The sequence below is a fragment of the Nannospalax galili genome, unplaced genomic scaffold (genome assembly GCF_000622305.1).
Source record: "Nannospalax galili isolate Female #2095 unplaced genomic scaffold, S.galili_v1.0 scaffold1118, whole genome shotgun sequence".
NCBI lineage: Eukaryota > Metazoa > Chordata > Mammalia > Rodentia > Spalacidae > Nannospalax > Nannospalax galili.
The window spans coordinates 1,484,578-1,502,968 of NW_008342011.1; the positions used below are offsets into that span (position 1 = coordinate 1,484,578).

At 37.2% G+C, this 18,391-nt stretch overlaps 1 protein-coding gene across 1 annotated transcript in view; it reads right to left on the minus strand.

Annotated features, from left to right (window-relative positions):
* The window catches only part of Macrod2 (mono-ADP ribosylhydrolase 2), a 2,130,377-nt gene that overhangs the window by 877,846 nt on the left and 1,234,140 nt on the right, over window positions 1-18,391 (minus strand). The window contains exon 4 of the mRNA XM_029565754.1: window positions 13,353-13,474. The gene's annotated coding sequence lies outside the window, so the exon portion shown is untranslated. The remainder of the gene's footprint in view (window positions 1-13,352; window positions 13,475-18,391) is intronic.

The window sequence follows — 18,391 nt, forward strand, 5'->3', positions numbered from 1 at the left end:
GCTGAAATATATATATACTATATTTTTTCCTATAAACACCCATGGAACGCTTTTTCTATCTTAAGCAAAGCATTTAACTTTTGCAGAGGTGCCAAAGCCACCCTCCCTCCCTCCCTTCTTTCTTTCCTCCCTCCCTTCCTACCATTTTCTGTCCCCTCCTTCCTCCCTCCCTCCTTCCGTCTTCCCTATCGTCTTTACTTCCTTCCTTTTTTCCCCTTCCTTCTTTCCTGTCTTCTAAATCATCCTCCCTTGCCCGCCCAAGTCATTACTAGTGATATGATTTTGATCCTGGTAAGTAAGGTTTTATTCTGGGTTTCTGTACTACAAAGATAGTTCTTTTCCTTTTGTACATTATACATATCTTGAGGAATACAGCAATGTCTTTTTAATGAAAGAAAAAATACATCTCAGCTTCTTACATGAAACATGGACCATATGAGAGAATGGCTCTATTTCAAGCATTAGAACATGTCACCTGTTCATTACTCCTGCTGTCAAAGAAATTTACATGTGAGACCCTAGCTCCTCATAGTAGGCAAAAGTCATAAAATGTCAAAAAATTTACATTATTGTCATTTCATAGAACTGTCAATTACTGGATTTATACTCATCTTTTTTTTGAATTTCCAAATATTTAATACTTAGAGAAATAAAGTAAAAGACATCAGTAGACGATGAGATAAATTTCCTAAAAACATAATAACAATAGAAGTCATAGCATCTAGCAATACATGAAATCATTTATCAATGATGAAAACTGTTGCCAGTATACTATAAGGTATGCAAGGGGCAGATAACATCTCAAGACCCTGAACAGTGATTGGAACATTGAAGTTGGTAAATACATACTTTCTGGCCAACCTACTTAAAAACTATTTTTGTTATAGCTCGGCAAGATGACACATGCCCTTCTCATCCCAGCACTTGGGAGTCAGGGGCTGGTGGAGCTCTGTGAAATGGAGGGCAGCCTGTAGACATAGTGAGTTCCAGGCCAGCTGGAGCTACAGGGAGATCGTTCCTCCAAAAAAAAAAAAAAATTTAAGTTTTAATTTGTGGGGAGAGGCAGGGCACTCAATGCCATGCTGCATGTGTGGAGATCAGAGAACAACCTTCAGAAGTCAGTTCTTTCCTTCCACCACTCAACAGGCAAGCTTACCCACTGAGCCATCTCACTGGCCCACATAACCTCATTTTAATGAATGTTACTATGAAGTGCTTCATTCATATGCTTCACTTAGCATCATGAAAATCCTAAAAATTCTCATCACGTGTTGTTCTCTTTTATGCTTTTAAACATTTAGGTTTCTTACATTATAGAAAGTTGAAAACATCAAAAATGGAATGCTATAGTGAGCACCTGTGGCATTGGTCAGCCGAGGACGACATTCACACTACCACAGATGAGGTGACTCCAACAGCAGGAAGTCACTGTTTCTCATGGTTCTTAGGGCTGTGGAGTCCAAGATAAATGTTCTGCCACCCCAGTGCAGGAAGCTCTCCTCTGACTGGCAGATAGCTGCAATTCAGTTGTATCCGCTCATGGCAGGGAGGCAATAAGGAAAGAAAGGTCTAGAGTGTCTCTTCTGACATATGCACTAACCCCATTATCAGGACCCTACCTTCATCCCTACATTGCAACTCAATTTACCTCCCAAAGGCAACTGGGAGGTCTACATTCCACTTCTAAATACTAGAATATTGGGGCTTTGTGTGTCAATACATGGGTTTTGAGGGGACAAAAGTCAATAGCATTGGCCTATCACTAATAGTCATTTACTGATTATTTGCCAACCTCTTACAAGAAAAGTATAATGTGGCTGTCATGTTATGTTACATGAGTGTACTGAATGCTTCCTCAGGAATCTTCTAAACATGGTTTAAGTTGAAAAAGCAGTTGTGTGTGTGTGTGTGTGTGTGTGTGTGTATGTGATTCAAGAATGTATTAAATATAAAACTAAGTTAAAATTTTCTAAAATACATTGACATGACTACGGTGAATAATCTTAACTGTCAGCCTTATTGGTTTGAGAGACACCTGAGAGATTAGTGAAGAGTACCTCTGAGGGTGTCTCTGATAGTTTCCATAGACACTGAGCTCATGAGGGGGTCTGACCTGAAGCATGAATTAATCCCTTGAGAGATTAATAATATAATGTTATTACTGATAAGGTGGTAAAAGTGGAGGCAGAGCCTGGGTGTAGAAAACCAGCCGTTGCCCGGGTTTCAGAGGAGTGTTATCTTGTCGAGATTCTTCCCAGGATTACCTTTTGTTTCTCCACTTCCTGGTTGCTATGATAGGGACTGCAGTGCCCATGGGCTAATGCCTCTGAAACCAGGAGCCAAAATAAATAAATAACTCATCTGTTTAACTTTTCTGAGATATTTTTCCTCAGTAATATAAAACTACCTGAAGCAAGGATAGGGTAAATGAGGGTGTCATCTCTAAATATACAGTGACACTAAGATCCAATTGCAAGCCTGGATAATGTTGCCTATAGGAGATCAGCAGTATCTTCCCTAATTAGCCTCCTGTTGGTGACAATCATTATTATCTCCTCCAATTTGGCACTGTTCTGACATAAAAATTCAACAGCTAACTGATGAGCTGCTCGCCAGGTTCACTTGCCCCTGTGTCTTTCTGAAAGTATGTTCTGCTGTTCTATTTCCTTGCCATTTGCCATGATCCTTGCTTCTAATCATATAATTTTCAAGAAGGTCAAGACCATGAAAAAAGACATAGGGCATTTGAATAAGGGAGGCAGGTCCTTCCATGTATTTTTCTCCTGAATTAATTCTCATTTTAACCTGCTCTCCCTCACCTCCCTTTAATGAACTATGAGTCCTGCTTCTTGATTTAGTCTGCAAATGTTTGTGTCTTACAGACTCTGGGATGGCTTGCGTTGCAGTATATTTGAAGAAAGAGAAATCACAGAACAGGTTCACAAGAGATGGTGAGACCACATTAAAGCATTCTGCTTATATAGATTCAAATGAACTTTATTATTAATCATCATAAATATGATACTACCTCACTTCCGTGAAACACCCAGATAAACCAGGATTTTACCTTTTACACATTTCAAGGGTATGCTTATTTTGATAAATATAAAACAAAGACATCTGCCTTGCTGTTGAAACCAATCTGCAGCACATTTTCCATTAGAAAATAAAATCCTCTTTGCAATGCCATTGAATTGTACATAAAGAAATTGATACAGAGAGATCTTTCTTGCTACTAAGAGATTTACTTTTATTTTCAAATTTTTATTGGTTTTATTCATTTTTGTTCCTTTGGTCTCCCAGTTCAATGGTTTATAAATGGCTTAGAAGCCACACATTGAAATTGCTCTCCCTCTGAAATAAATCTAAACATTTGTGAGGAAAAAAAATGTACAGTTTAAGGCCATTGCTTTTGCTCTAAACTATTAACCCTCTAGATATATGCCTGAATGGCTCAGTTGTTCAGATTTAATGGCAGGCTTGGGACTCTGCAGTCCGTGTTTTGAATCGACTACTTCCTTGTGATACAGTGATCTAATAACTGCTGTTCAGGTCGGGAGAAAATAAAGCACTCAAGATGAAAGCTTGCATTGCAGATCTGTTTACTGTGTCTGTACAAATTTCACTGTAATATACTTTCTTTGACACTGTGCTGGGCCAGTATTTCCTCTGGAAGACACTGTTGTATAAACAAGTAATGATTTTTCCTATGATTGTTCCCTAGTTTGATCAAAGAACTGAAAACAATTAAGTTGAAAAATCTGACTAAATTGAGATGTTTTATACTTTCATGCTATACGCTGTACATTTTCCTGGATTTTTTTCCTGTAGACATACTGCAGAATATGCAAGTGACTAAAAAATATCTGAGTGCAGAGGAGATTGAGAAAAAACATTTCAGATCCTCTCACAGAAATGATCATAACTTATCATGAACTTTTATGGAAAAATAAGACAATGTACTTCCCAAAATATTAAGGGAAGATATAACTTAAAAGATTTTAATAATAAAATTAAAGACAACTGGTTAGTTTTTATTGGAACCTCACTTGAAGAATTACTCCATCAGATTCATCGATGTGGAAAGGCCAGGCTCACTGTGAGCAGCACCATCTCCAGGCAGGTGAATCCATACTAAGAAAGCTGGCTGGGCATGAGCCAGTGAGAAAGCCGGTAAGCAGTGTGCCTTCATGGTTCTGCTTGAATGCCTGCCCTGACTTCCCTTAATGATGGACTGTGGCCTGATTCATAAGCTAAATAAATATGTTCATTCCCTAAGTTGCTTTTGGTCATGGTGTTTGTCACAGCTACATAAAGGAAACTAGAATGCCATCTAACCAAACTGCTTGCCTCCAATTGTGCCTTCTGGTTAAGAAAAACACTTTCAGAAACATTCAAACTTGGGTGGCTAACTCTTCTGCACTTTGGATAATGAATCAAAGTTCAGTGTGATGAAATATTGAAAAATAAAATCAAGCGAGGTGATACAATATTGTGATAACATGTCTTCACTTCAAAACATTATATGCACTTTCCTAATGCTATGCATCCTGTAGGTTCTATGCTATTACATACTTTTGCCCTTCTTATGTCCATATTACACTATGCTTAAAATGAGGAAAAGAACTTAGATGTCTTAGTTCAAGAATAAAAATTTTGAACAATTTTTTCTTAACATATTTTTAGTCCTATTAGCAGCAAAGCTTAACTTAAACCAATGGTTCTCAAATTTTCGTACCCTTTTCCCACCTTTTATAACAAATATTCTGTGAAGCCCTCTTGATAGGCTGAAATCATATATATAAATATTAAACTACCAAGCTTGAGCTGGAAGGTGTCAATATCACACCCACATCGGCCCTGGACTCATTGCTTGGTACACGCCAACAGCACAGGGACGAAGCCTCAGTTGTCCACAGTAGTAACTTGAATGATAACACTCAGCTCCTCCTAGCTGCCCTCCCTTCCGTTTGTCCTTCTCCTCTTCTTTGCCAGTCAATCCTATCATTGGCTCCTTAATCAAGTATTTGCAAACAGATGGTTGGTGGGTCTGCTTCTAGAGGGACCGCAAGCTAAGACAGCATACCAAGGTTAAAGTATCAACTTAGTAATTGCTTGATAATGTAACTTATAAATGTAATGTGAAAGATATTAAAAGGAAAATGATTACAGTAAAATTCAGCTTTCTACGCATAAGGACTCACACAGTTACAGTAGAAACCCAATGATGTAGCCAAATGTTTACTTCCTTACACAGAATCACAGTGAAAGACCACCTACAAAACAGACTCTATCAGGTGTGACACACTGCTGACAATGGGCACAGGCGGCCTGCACATCAGTGAGATGATTGTTTTCAAGCAATCTTGGAAAACTAAGCCAACTAAGATAAGCTCCCACCTTTAATTTCCATGGCAATTCAGTACACATTGAGGCTAAGAAGGATTTTGTTTTGATGTATCCTGTTGCTTCTATTTTCACTTATTAGGATGTGATAGTTAATCTTGTCAACTTGAAAGGATTTAGAATCACCATGGAAACAATTCTCTGGGCAGGACTACTGTCTGTGAGAAATTTTCTAGATTAGGGTAATTGAGGTGAGAAGACCAACCTAAATGTGGGCTGGGGTCCAGTACAGGATGAAAAGGAGAAAGGGAGCCTTCATTCCCTTCTGATTCCTGACTGTGGATGCAGTCTGACTGACTGTCTTGGGTCCTGCTGTCATATGGGTCCTCTGCCATGATGAACTGTGTCCTCAAATTGTGAGCAAAAATGGATGCTTCCTCCCTAAAGCTGCTTTAGGAAGGTATTTGGTAGTCACAGTGACATGGAAAGTAACTAATACATATGAAACATTTAACATTGCTTGGGGTGAGGGCCAGCCTCCGAGGTACTTGGTAAGCCCACATGTTACGGTATCCTCACTCCTGCCCTCCAGTTGTGATTTTTAGGAACTACCCTCACAAACTACATCATAGAATGAAGCACTACTCCAGTGAGAACCGCAGTGATTTCAACAAAATAAAACCAGTCAGAGACACCACAGAGGAGAACATAGTGCCCAAACTACGGGATTGAGGCGGCCTGGGTTTCAATCCCACCTGAATTTTTCCCTTGAGGTAAGAATTTGGCAATTTCCCTGGTGTCCTTCTGGATCACATTCCTCATCTGTAAAAAGGAAGAGCTATACTGTCTAATTCAAGACTGTATAAGGATTGAGTACAATGCAATGCCTGGCATGACATAGGAGCTCAGAAACAACTATTCATATTATCGTGTGTTTCATCATTTACATGACTGATTTCATCTCAGTATTGTAAAGCACCATTCTGGCATGGCCACTAGAAGACAAACTGCAGAATCTGAAAACATGGATTGGGGAGATCACTTTCTGTCTTTCGGTGTACCGTGTACACTTTTCATTACTGTATGTCCTCCCTCCTCCTCATGCCACTATGGAATTTTCACACATCTCCCCAGCAATAAAGACTTGATGAGAGCATTATCACAAACTGATATTGCACCCTACACCTGATAAAGAGAATCTGTAAAGGGTGTGGGTAGGAAAGACAGGGGCAGGAAAAGTCTTGACTTAACCCTGTTCCCCACTTTGGGCAGCTAGCTAGAGGATTTGAAAAACGAACGAGGCAATGTATAGGAATGCAAACTATGAAGTGATGTTCAAATATGAAATGATCTTGTTCTTATTTATTAATAGTATCATTAGTCATATCGTTGTTAGAAACCCAAGTAGGAAAGATAAGAGACAGTATCATCCTTTATAAATAAGACAGTGGAGAAACAAGACAAGATATTGCCTAAAAAGAAAGTAGAACGGAAGATCAAACACATGGCTCTGCAAAAGAGGGTTCTTTGAGATGTTGAGCTGGCTGAGAAATGGTGACATCAAGTCAGGCAGAGGAACAGAGCTGGCGAATTAAAGGGTCAGCTTCTTAAGGTTGCAAAAGTCTTCTTGAATAGGGGACTTGCACTGATTGATGTGGCCTGTAATGGAAACTCAGATAATGAAATAAAAACAACATTTAAGAATTTCAGGCTGAGAACTCATTGCCATGGCAACCCTCTCAGAAGGGAACTTGTATAAGAAAATAAGATTCACTTGACTACGCCTTAAAATGAAAACCTACACTAGACTGAAACAATTGCAGAATTCCAAAATCACTTATTACTGCAGTGCCTCGAGGTAGCGTGCAAGGTGTGGGGCTGCCTTCTTTCTCATTAAAAGCTATTACTTCTCAGGATCTATGACTCATGACAGGAATATTATCTATCTTTGAGGAATCTCCATTGGTACTGCAGTAGCTCCTATCAGTAAAAATATATAATATTTTTACATCTAATACATTATACAGAATGGCACTCATAGAAATTATAACATACACCATTATAATAAACACCTCAGTTGTATTCTGCCTTTAATCATGTAAAACCACTAAATCATTTAGCAATTATTATTAACTATACCTTCTAGAGAAATTATTTTAGCATAAATAGAATCTGGTTTATAGTCTGATTAGCATCAACTCTTTAACTGAGCAAGTATATTCTTACTACATGTTGTCACTCAACAAATACAACTGAGAGCACTATATTTGATCATTAGAAGAGTTTGTGACCCTCTAATATCACTGAAAAATATAATGCTTTGCCTTTTAATGAAGCTGAGAGGGGAAACTTCTGAGATACATTGGGGATGGCATAGGTTAGGTTCCTAAGAATGAATCTGATGATCAAAGAATTTCTGATAGAAGAAATTAAGATGATATTGAAATAGAGACCAAAAATGACTTAGAAAAATCCTCATATAATACTTGTATGCTCAGAAAAATTAACAAAGACAGCATGATATGTAAGGGAGTATTCATTCCATCTTTGACCTTAGCACTTGGAGAGAATCATTTAACCACTTTTCATTTACCAATCCTTGCACATGGGAATGTTTCCTTTGCTCCTTTCCCACCATACTCATCCCCTCAGACCTGGAGTTTCACCAAGATTTTCACCAACATATAGTGAAAGCTAGCATCCTAATGGAGTCATTTGTAGAAATTGCAACAAAATATACATGAAGCTGTGAATTATGAAGTAAGGATTCTCATGCATGAATGCTTGATGGTACCTATCCCTGTAGACTTCTAGAACTACTTAAATGGAGGCTACCACGGCTTTATACAGATGCTCGACCTTGACTGCCACTGCCTTATTTTTAATCATTTGAGGGCAAAGTTTATTGTCTCTAAATATCTTCTGCAGTCATCCTCATTTTGTTCTTAAAAACATCCACGTGTCTCAACTTTGAACCTGCTCACTGTTGACCCCGACACATGTAGTCTACTGCAGTGCTATTCTGTTCTTAAAGCTGTTCAGTATATCAACTGAAAAGGCTATACTTTTTCATAGTGAAAATTTTAAACCACAAAATATTCCATTACCTTATTTCTAGATGTTTATCTGTTAAAACAATGTCACCCTTTCCTTTGTTTAAAGATGGCCTCTGTTCAAACAACTGATAGGTAAACTAAACTTCTTTTTAGCACACCCTATAATCTGCCATGGAGTCATCCCTTCAGACTTTTCCAGTTCTCCTTTCCCAGTCTTAGGTGCTCAATGTTTTTATCACAAAGTAATTTATTCTGCCAAAGTGAAAAGAAATTTGATAAATCCTTCATGCTAAAGTATTGGGAAGTTGACCATTAGCAGGGATCATGAGTATTTGTATCTAAAGAATTGCAGAGGAAGAACAATGCATGGCCATCATCAGTTACTCACTGTGGACAGGAGAAGTGCAGTACACACCTAAATGCATGCTGTCAGCATGAGCTTGTGTGACGACAAGCACTGCATCCTCATGATTAAAAGATGCCTAATACAGTCTTGGCACTTTATAAATTTATTAATACTCATCAGATAAATACCATTTGTTGATAACATTAGAGTAAAAGCAGATAACTTGGGCTCGTCTGCAAGGGTCCTAAAGTCTTGGCTTAATTTCAGCAGAAAAATGGTACCAAGAAAATGTTTAATTTATACATATATATCCCTGACCTCTTTGCAGGAAGGTAAAACACTGTGAATAGCTATTGCCAATGGAAAAATAAAGTAGAAATAACATGTATCACTCCTACAAGACAAAGTGAAAAAGATCTCTTGGGGGATTTTACAAATTATCTATTCTATGACCGAAGAAAAAACATTCCAGAGATTACAAATATAAGATGATGAACTGTCTATAAATCACTGGAATTCTGAAGTTTTCTGGAGCAGCAGCACAGTCTCACTAATGCAGAATTACAAAGCAATGCATCACCATTATGGCATTTGCCTATAGCCCTGTAATATTTTCTTATAGATCATCTATCCCAACTTAACTATCCACTCCTTATCCATATTTATACTTTTGCTGCCAAACATAAAGTTGGAGAAACCATAATATAAAGGTACTTTATAAGCTAAAAATTAGACTCCAAATTTAAGATAGTTACACGCAGTTAAGCAATTAACATAGTCTAATTCAATGCATCTGCTTAATGAAAAATAAAGTTTTTGTGCTATGTAGAAATGAGTTGCAATGTTAACAATTGCATTACTAATAATTACAATAAAATATTATTCAGAGTTAATAATGGTCTTAACTGCTTAAATAAATGTGATAAACTAACTGAATAGTGTGCTTGAAAATAATTTATTGTTAAACCAATTGAATATTATACTTGAAAATAATTTGTTCTGATTTGAAAGCACCAAAAATGGAGTGGCAGATGTCTACAGGTCTGGTGGTCAAAGTATTTATCAAAGCGCAAATGATACCCACCTCAGCTACTAAATCATAAAGTGTGAAAACAACTTATACTAAAAGCAGTATCATCAAAAACGATAATTTTATAGAGAACTATATTTTCCCTTTTATCTTAATGGACATTATCTCCATTGATCCCTATAATAACCTCATTAGTTTTATAGAAATAATTGTAGCAATTCAAAGATTCCTTGTATCTAGAAACTGAGGTTACACAATTTTGACATCACTTGTATGGTTGCAAAAGACAACTGGGAGAAAAAACACTAAACTTCTCTGGTGAGGGATTCTAACAGATTTTCTTTGACATAAATGGATAGGTTCAAGGTAAGTTTAATTTCTATCTTAATAACTATGCTACTTATAGTTCAATATCCATGTATTTTGGTAAATCTATAATGTTCAGACTGTATTACAAAATACCCAAACAGCCATATTCACTTTCCCAAGAATTTCTTCTTCACTATATATAATCACAATTTGATGACTTTAGCAAAATCAATTATTTAATGGTGGCCAAGAACATAATTCAATTTATAAAGTAGACAGTCCCATTTTCTCACTCAGAACAAAGCAAAAGAAAAGGGAGGAAGGGAGGAAGGAATGGAGAGATGGAGGGAGGAAGGTGGGAAGGAAGGAAGGATTCTTTTATTATTAAAAGGAAAATATTTGATGGTATCTATAGTCAAACATGTAATAACATGGTCATTTCACCTAATATTCAACAGATACTTTCCATCTTCATTTTTATTTACCAATATTAGTATAACTTCAGTTCAGCATCACCTGTTAATTTCATTCAAGTAAGTACAAGAAACCAAACAAGACTCCCAATGCAACTGCTTAGAAACAACACTCATGCAGTATTTGTTAATACTATAAAGTTGTCATCAGAAATATTAAGGAGGAATTCCAATCCCAGGATGACCAGACCAGAGTATTATTTTATTTCATTATCATTTTTAACATTTCATTATTTGTATTTTATTCATATGGGTGTCATGCCTACATGTATGTAAGTACACCTGAGTTGTGCAATGCCCACAGAGGTCAGAAGAGGACGTGGATTACCTGGAACTGGAGTTACAGATAGTTGTGAAGCCACCATGTGGGTGACGGGAATGAATCCAGGTCCTCAGCAAGAACAGTCAGTGCTCTTAACCACTGAGCAATCTCTCCAGCCTCCCAGACCATTATTTTAGCACACCTATAGACCTGATTAAAGCTAGCTTAGTGTGTAATTCTTACTCCTTTTCAAGTGGTATCAAGCAATATATTCATGACTAAGGATCATTTATTTCCTTTATTAAAATCATGAGCATTGTTTCTAAGCAGTTGCAATGGGAGTCTTGTTTTGTTCCTGTTTTTTTTTTTTTTCCCCTGTTTTTTTAAAAAAAATCATTAGAGATACCAATAAATCTATTAGCAAATTCTATTCAGGTCTTTAAATCTACATATTCCAATATGGAAACTTCTATACATATCCATTTATAAGACACTTCAGCCTCTTGATTTTAAAATCAAAAATAATTTTGTGTTGACAAAATTCTAATTATTCCCTGAATACACACACTGGTTTTGATTTTCCTTATTTTTCTATGAAGAACAAATGCAACCAAACTGGGTTTATACTTTGCTCCACTCTTTGAATTTTAGCTTTCTCCTCTAAGAATGGGGTCCTGGAGTTGATGGGATGGGTCAGAGGATCAAGTATTGCACAGATAAGAAGACATGAGTTCAAATCCCCAGCAAGCATCCATGTAAAAGGCCCAGTCTGACCATGGAGGACCATGTCTTTTTTAACTTAAACTGTCAACTTGACACAGTCTAGAGTTACCAGATTAGATTATGGGCATGTCTGTGGGAGAATATCATGATTGTTAATTGAGATAGGAGGGCCCAGCCCACTTTGGACAGCATTATTTACTAGATATGTGGTCCTGGCTGTATAAGAAAACTCACTAAACATGAGCCTATGGATGTGCCAGCAGCAGCAGTTCTCCCTGGTTTCTGTGTCAAGATCCTGCTTGAGTTCCTGCCTTGACTCCTTCAATGATGGGCTGTGACCTGGAAATGAAAATCAAAATAAACCCTTTCCTCCCCTAAGTTGTTTTTTGATCAGTGTTTTATCATAGAATCAGAAAGTCATCTGTCATTTCAGTGTTTAGTAGGCGATAGGAAGATTCCAGGGACTCTCCATGTAGGTAGTCTCAAAAAATAATGTGGAGAGCAACTGAGGATTACATTCCAATATGAACACTTGATCTCCACAAGGCACAAGTGGGTTGCATATACCTACACACATCCTCATACATCACACACACACACACACACACACACACACACAGAGAGAGAGAGCTTTATTTAGTGAGTCTTTGCAAACAGAATTTTTTTTTTTAATTTTGTTTATTATTTTTATTTTATGTGTATGTGTGTATTGCCTGCATGTAGGTAAGTGCACCCGTGTCTTGCAAAGCATATAGAGGTCAGAAGAGGACACTGAATTCCTTGGAACTGGAGTTACGGATAGTTGTTAGCCAGCACATGGGTGCTGGGAATTGAAACTGGGTCCTCTGCAAGAGCAGCCAGTGCTCTTAACTGCTGAGCCACTTCTCCAGCCCCCCACCCCAAGTATTTTTTAATCAAAAGGTTAAACCACCTAGGTCTGTTAATAATTAGTCAAATATTCAAAAGGCTCTAAAAACTGGCTTGCAAAATGTTTCCTTATTTCAAGCAAATTCAAACTCACCATGTTACAATGAAGAAAGGCTTTTCAGAATTACATACATGCTTAAGAAGCCCATCAATAGTCCTTTGCCTTCCAAATATGTACTTCTTAATGTTTCTGATTGCTTGCAGTAAAACCCCCACTGTGTGAACTGAGAAGCAATGCTGAGGTCTAGTCAGCATGTCAAGATGTAGAATGTTTAACTTTCTTCCCAACCTATAATTTCAGTAAGGTTAATAATCTCTATGGAAAAAAATAAACCTCAGAGATTCTGGCCAAATTACTTTATTCTAGGGCAAATTAACTTACTATTAGGTATTTATAAGGTATTATCCTCACAGTTTTGTTTTCCTGGTGTAATTGAGATGTAATAAAGATAGAACATGTTGAAAAAGAAAAGCAGGTGGATAAATACCTCCAAATCCAGCTTTCTCATAGACTACTGCTAAGAAAATAGATTAGATCCACATTTTCTGAATTCTCTCTGTCTAACTTGATAAAATTTAGAAGAGACGTGACACTTAGCCTTAGATTATTAGGTTATAAGGAGAAAAATGAATCTGAAAGAATAACATCATTCAGGAAAAACACATGCAGTAAATTTCTGAAAGTGAGTCGCTTCCAGAGACATGTATTTAGACAGAAGGGTATATATTCATATATGCCCAGATGAAACTAAGCTCTAACCATGCACAAACATTGCCAATATAAAAGAAATGCATAATAGTATTAGAAACCCATCATCGGCTATTTTCCTTGCATAAAGGCTGGAAAAGAATGCAAAATGAGGAACATTTAGGTACTTACAACTGATCGGATGCTATTTTCTTTCGCCAGCTTCAGAGATGATTGATAGCAATTTGCAAGGTCTTCCTTGTGGGAACCATTAATATGGCCTCTGGCTATTGGCCCTACAGTGTGGATAACATCTGCAAATGCAAAAGCAGGAAAAAAATAGGATAAGCAAAAGTACTTTTTACTTTTCCCAGAATTGGCATTTTATTTATTTTAGGTATTTGTGTTGGAAATACCTGGATACAGGGTAGCTAAGAAATATAGATGATGCAATGGTAAAAGATTTCAGGGACCCCAGTCTGTTGAAGCAGACCAACTTCCCAGGAAGGTGACACTAGAGAAAAAGAATTCCCTAGCAATTAACTGTTCTATCAGTACTGGTCAGGTCCAAGTGAAGTAGATTATCGCATAAAATGTGCATAATTTGCAATCTTGCAGAAGACGAATCCTTGGTGGGATATAAACTGAGAAATAATTGCTCTAAACTGAAGGAAGGGTGAATGCTAGACATAGCTTTCCTCGTGAATAAGCTATCACATGATTTAAAGAGGCATCTGAAGCAAACACTAAGAGAATATGTTGCAATCATATCCCTAAAATGAATAATCTCAAGTACTGCTAGCAATTTTAAATCATTTAATCTTCACATACGTGAAAGAACCACAGTATATATGCTAATTGTTAAGTAAGAGACTAATCATCTATTTTTAATATATTAAAACTCACACAAGGTGATCTGTACTTTTCTACCTCTATGTATATTTAAGAGACAAAATTTGATATGTTTATTTTTACTTTTGCATATGAACCTCAAGCGGTGTGTTATTTAAAATATTCCTACATATCAGCGTCTTTTTCAGGAGGTGCTGGGCTTGAACACAAAACCTCGTTGTGCATGCTAGGCTCATATGCTACCACTTGATCTACAAGCCTAGTTCCTATATGCATAGTTTTTCCCCTAATTTAGGGACATTACAGAATAAGATTATCCTCATTTTAAAGTCAAAAAAGATTAGAAGAACTGAAAATTTAATTCAAATTACTTGAAATACTGTTTAACTTTTGCTTCCTAGTTTTATATGTTAATTGGATAATTATGACATTTCACTGATGTAAGTTGCAAAAACTAATCAACTTTGATCAAAGAGATAAAATTTGGTCCGTATTATTGGAATATCAGAGTGAAATGAAATTATTTACTTTGGCTAATCAGTACCACTTAATTTTTACAAGGACAAGAATAAGAGTGCTTTGCAAAAGCAGAATATGGCATAGTTAAAGCACATAAAGTTTGAATTGAGGTTCATAAATCACTAAGGAAAAAAAAAGTCCTCATTGGTTCCCTGCTAGATGTTAAGACTACTATTTGATATTTGAGAAAAGACCCCAAGTGTGGGTTTCAACGATTAATTCTGAAACAATATTTAAACTTGTGCCAGACAATATTAAAGGTGATGTCATATGATCAAAGTAGGCAGAAAATCTACACTGCTGAGTTCATGCAGATGACATTTCACAGGTGGGCCTGGTTCTCATTGGAATGGGAACTGCAACAGCACAGAAATGAAGGATAAAGGGAAATTAAGCTGTACTTAAGCAAAGCATAGAATTGCATTTTTTGCAATATAATAATAAGAGCGATATACATTCAAAAAATGGGAGCACTGCACCCTGTATAATAAATTTTTATATCATTATATTAGTTACTATTCTTTTTAGAGAATTTCTCACACATGAATATTGTTTGCATTATTTCCTCTCTTCAAGTTCCCCTTCAGCTCCTCCCATGACTCCCCATCTCTGTCACAACTTTGTTATACTCTTCTTTATTATTTTTACATATACATAGGCACATTTATAAACACACATACATGTCTTATATGTATATAATATATAGATGTAATGTACTGAGTGCATTTAGTGGTTCTTTTGTGTACCTGTGTTTAGTGCTGCCCACTTGGGATCAGAGAACCTCTCAGTGAGTTAGTCCCTGGAGAACACTGATCCCCACCCCCCCACCTCAGTATCCATGACTGCTTGTAACTCTGGAGGTAAAGGTGAAACCCTGGGAAATTTCCCCATCCAAATTGGCATGTCAATTGGTTTTGTCATTATGCTGATCTTATTAGGCTATCATACTGTGGAGACTTCATGGCTGGAGCATCCCTACTATGTCTAGAATGCATTAACTAGCATCAAGTGTCTTGTTTCTCTGGCTCTTACAGTCTTTCCACCGCCTCTTCCAAGAGGTTCCCTGAGCCTTGAGTGTAGAGTTTGCTATTTTCAAATGAGTGTTAGAAGACAGGCGAATGAAACAACTCTTTTATTTTATCCTTTGTGGTTACTTGTTTGTACCCTGCTATGATCTTCCAAACCCTCTAACGAATTCAAATGTGAGAACAATTTGAAGGAAACAGGACCCAAATCTGTGAGGCAGTATTCCCAGAGCGTACAGTCATGCATAGGTTTAAGGACCAACTAAATTTAGGAATCATTGGAAAATGAAGACAAACCTGTTACCTAATGAGGGCATCTCTGGGCACTTAGTAATCCGTGATGATTTGTGAACCTCCAGGAGGGGGACATAGAATGATGTTCTCCAAATACATTTGACTGTTGGAGCCTGGGCTATGCAGAGAAATTCACAGAAGGACTAAGTTCCCACAAATCAGTCTCTGGGGAATTTTCTAAGGCCATTTTGGCACTCTCATTCTCTGTGCTGAAAAAACACACAAAGGAACAACAGGACATGGTCATGCCCTCTCCTGTTTTGTAAATGGAGAAGAGGAAAAACACATTTGAGGTCATGAAAGATGTGCCTACCTGATCCATGGAAACAAAAGGCTTATAGGCATTAGTAGGACTGAACATGGCAGAGAAAAATCTGCAAGAACAGGCACCAGTCACATGACAAAAGCCCTTTCTAGTACTTTCTTGTGGTCACCATTTTCTATATAACTAGAATGGAATTTATGAAAAACGATTCCTTCTATTTCTGCAGCGCTCCATTTCATTTAAAAGTCTGAGAACAAACATCCTATAAATGAGTTTCCTCAATATCAAAATATTGATTTCTGTATTTTATGTCCTGTATTAAATTTACAGCAGCTAAGATCAAGTGTTAGTATTGAACAACACGATGACCTCCCAGATCCACAGAGCTGGAGGTAAATCAATGTCAGACTTCAAGGGAAATTTCTTTCATTATCTTAATTGTTCAGAATAAGTATTAGTAAGGACTTTACAGTGAGTTATGCTTTTTCTATTATAAATTTCAGTCAGGTGGACTGCTTCTACTTTCAGCTCCACCTCTGAGTGATCAAGCACCCAGAGTAAGTCATCTTTTTGTCGCTCCCTGACCTGCTGTCCTTATCTGTAAAGCAAAGCAAGTTTCATCTCCTCTGTGTACTATCACTTTATGAGTATTTAACTTTGTAATGGAGACAGATGCAACATAGAATGACATCTGTACACTTAAAAAAACTTGAAAATGCTTAGGAGGCTCAAAAATTTCTTGACCACAAGGATTATTTTTTAATGTCTAAATGCCATAGGCTAGCTTTAATAGCTTTTCTAAAATCCATTGATTGGGTACATTAGAAATAAACAACTACTATAGCTTCAATGATTCTTTTTTTATTAATCTCTCTTACCTGAAAAGACTCAAGAAATGATACCTATCATTGTTCATGGGAGAGGGAGCAGCATCCCAGGGATCTTTGCATATAAGCAGGAATGCAGAAAGACCACTAGGGTTTAAATCCTATTATCTGACTGTCAGTCAGAGGTAACTACTAGCTATGTGGCTTTGGGCAAGTCTCTCTCCTCTTTGGCTTTCCATTTTTCAAAGGTAAAAGGGGATGTGATAGTCATATCCATTTTGTTGCTGTTACAAATACATGAGAAGAATGGTTTCAAGGAGGGAAGATTTCTTTTGGCTGATGGTTTATGAGGTTTTTACCTTTGGTATGCTTGCTCTACCTTTCAGGGTCTGTGGTAAGGCAGCCCACTATGGTGGCAAGAGTACGTGGTGGAGAATGCTTACCTCACGGCACCCAGAAAGCAGAGGGAGGAGAAAGGACAGGGGACAATATAGATAAATCAAAAATATATCTACTTCCTCCAATGAGTGTCCTGCTCCTATTATCCCGCACTTCCCCAAATTACCACTGTATTATGAATCCATCTATGGGTTGATCCTCATGACCTGGTTACTTCCCAAAAGCCTATCAGCTGGCAACCAAATCTTCAATCCACAAGCTTACGTGGAACATTTCATATTCAAACCATAAGGGAATAGTTAAGTATTAGTCTCTGTAAATTTGAGCACATGTCCTCTGCCCTGTTCTACAAAAGCAAGCACAGCACGTGAGCAACGGTGGCTTTTATAACTCAGTCTTGGGAGTCACATTGTACTACTACCACTAAATTCTGCTGGCTGCAACTGCTACTAAACTAAAGCAAACAAAACAAAAAATCCAGGACCTCTACTTTGTTTCCAACGGACAGAGACAGTTCCTTTTTCTAAATCTCTTAATGAGAAGAACAGCAAAGCATTTACGTATATATTTAAATAGGTAAAAAGCACAATTCCCCATATATTTTTTGACCTTTTCGTTATTGTTGTTTGCTTTATTTTTTTGAGACAAGGTCTCCTTGGAGCCCCAGCTGGCCTGGAATTCACTATGTAGATCAGACTGGCCTAGATCTCAGAGATCTGCTTGTCTCTGCCTCCCTCCCCAGGGCAGGGATTAAAGGCATGTGCCACCATTCCCAGCTCTCATGTGATTTTTCTGATACTTTGTTGAAGTCTGGTGGTAGATTAATATGAAACTATAGAAAAGACGAATATGATTAAATCTATTACCAGTATAGAGTTTTCAGACCTATTACCTTCGTAAGTTAACTACTGATTTAACAAAAATCAGAACTAGACAAAGCATGGAACATGAGATTCATATATTTATACAGTATAAACAAAATCTAATTTGGAGATAATGGTGGAATTGGAGCTCCTGGATCCAATTGCCTGGCTCAGCTTGTTTTTTTTC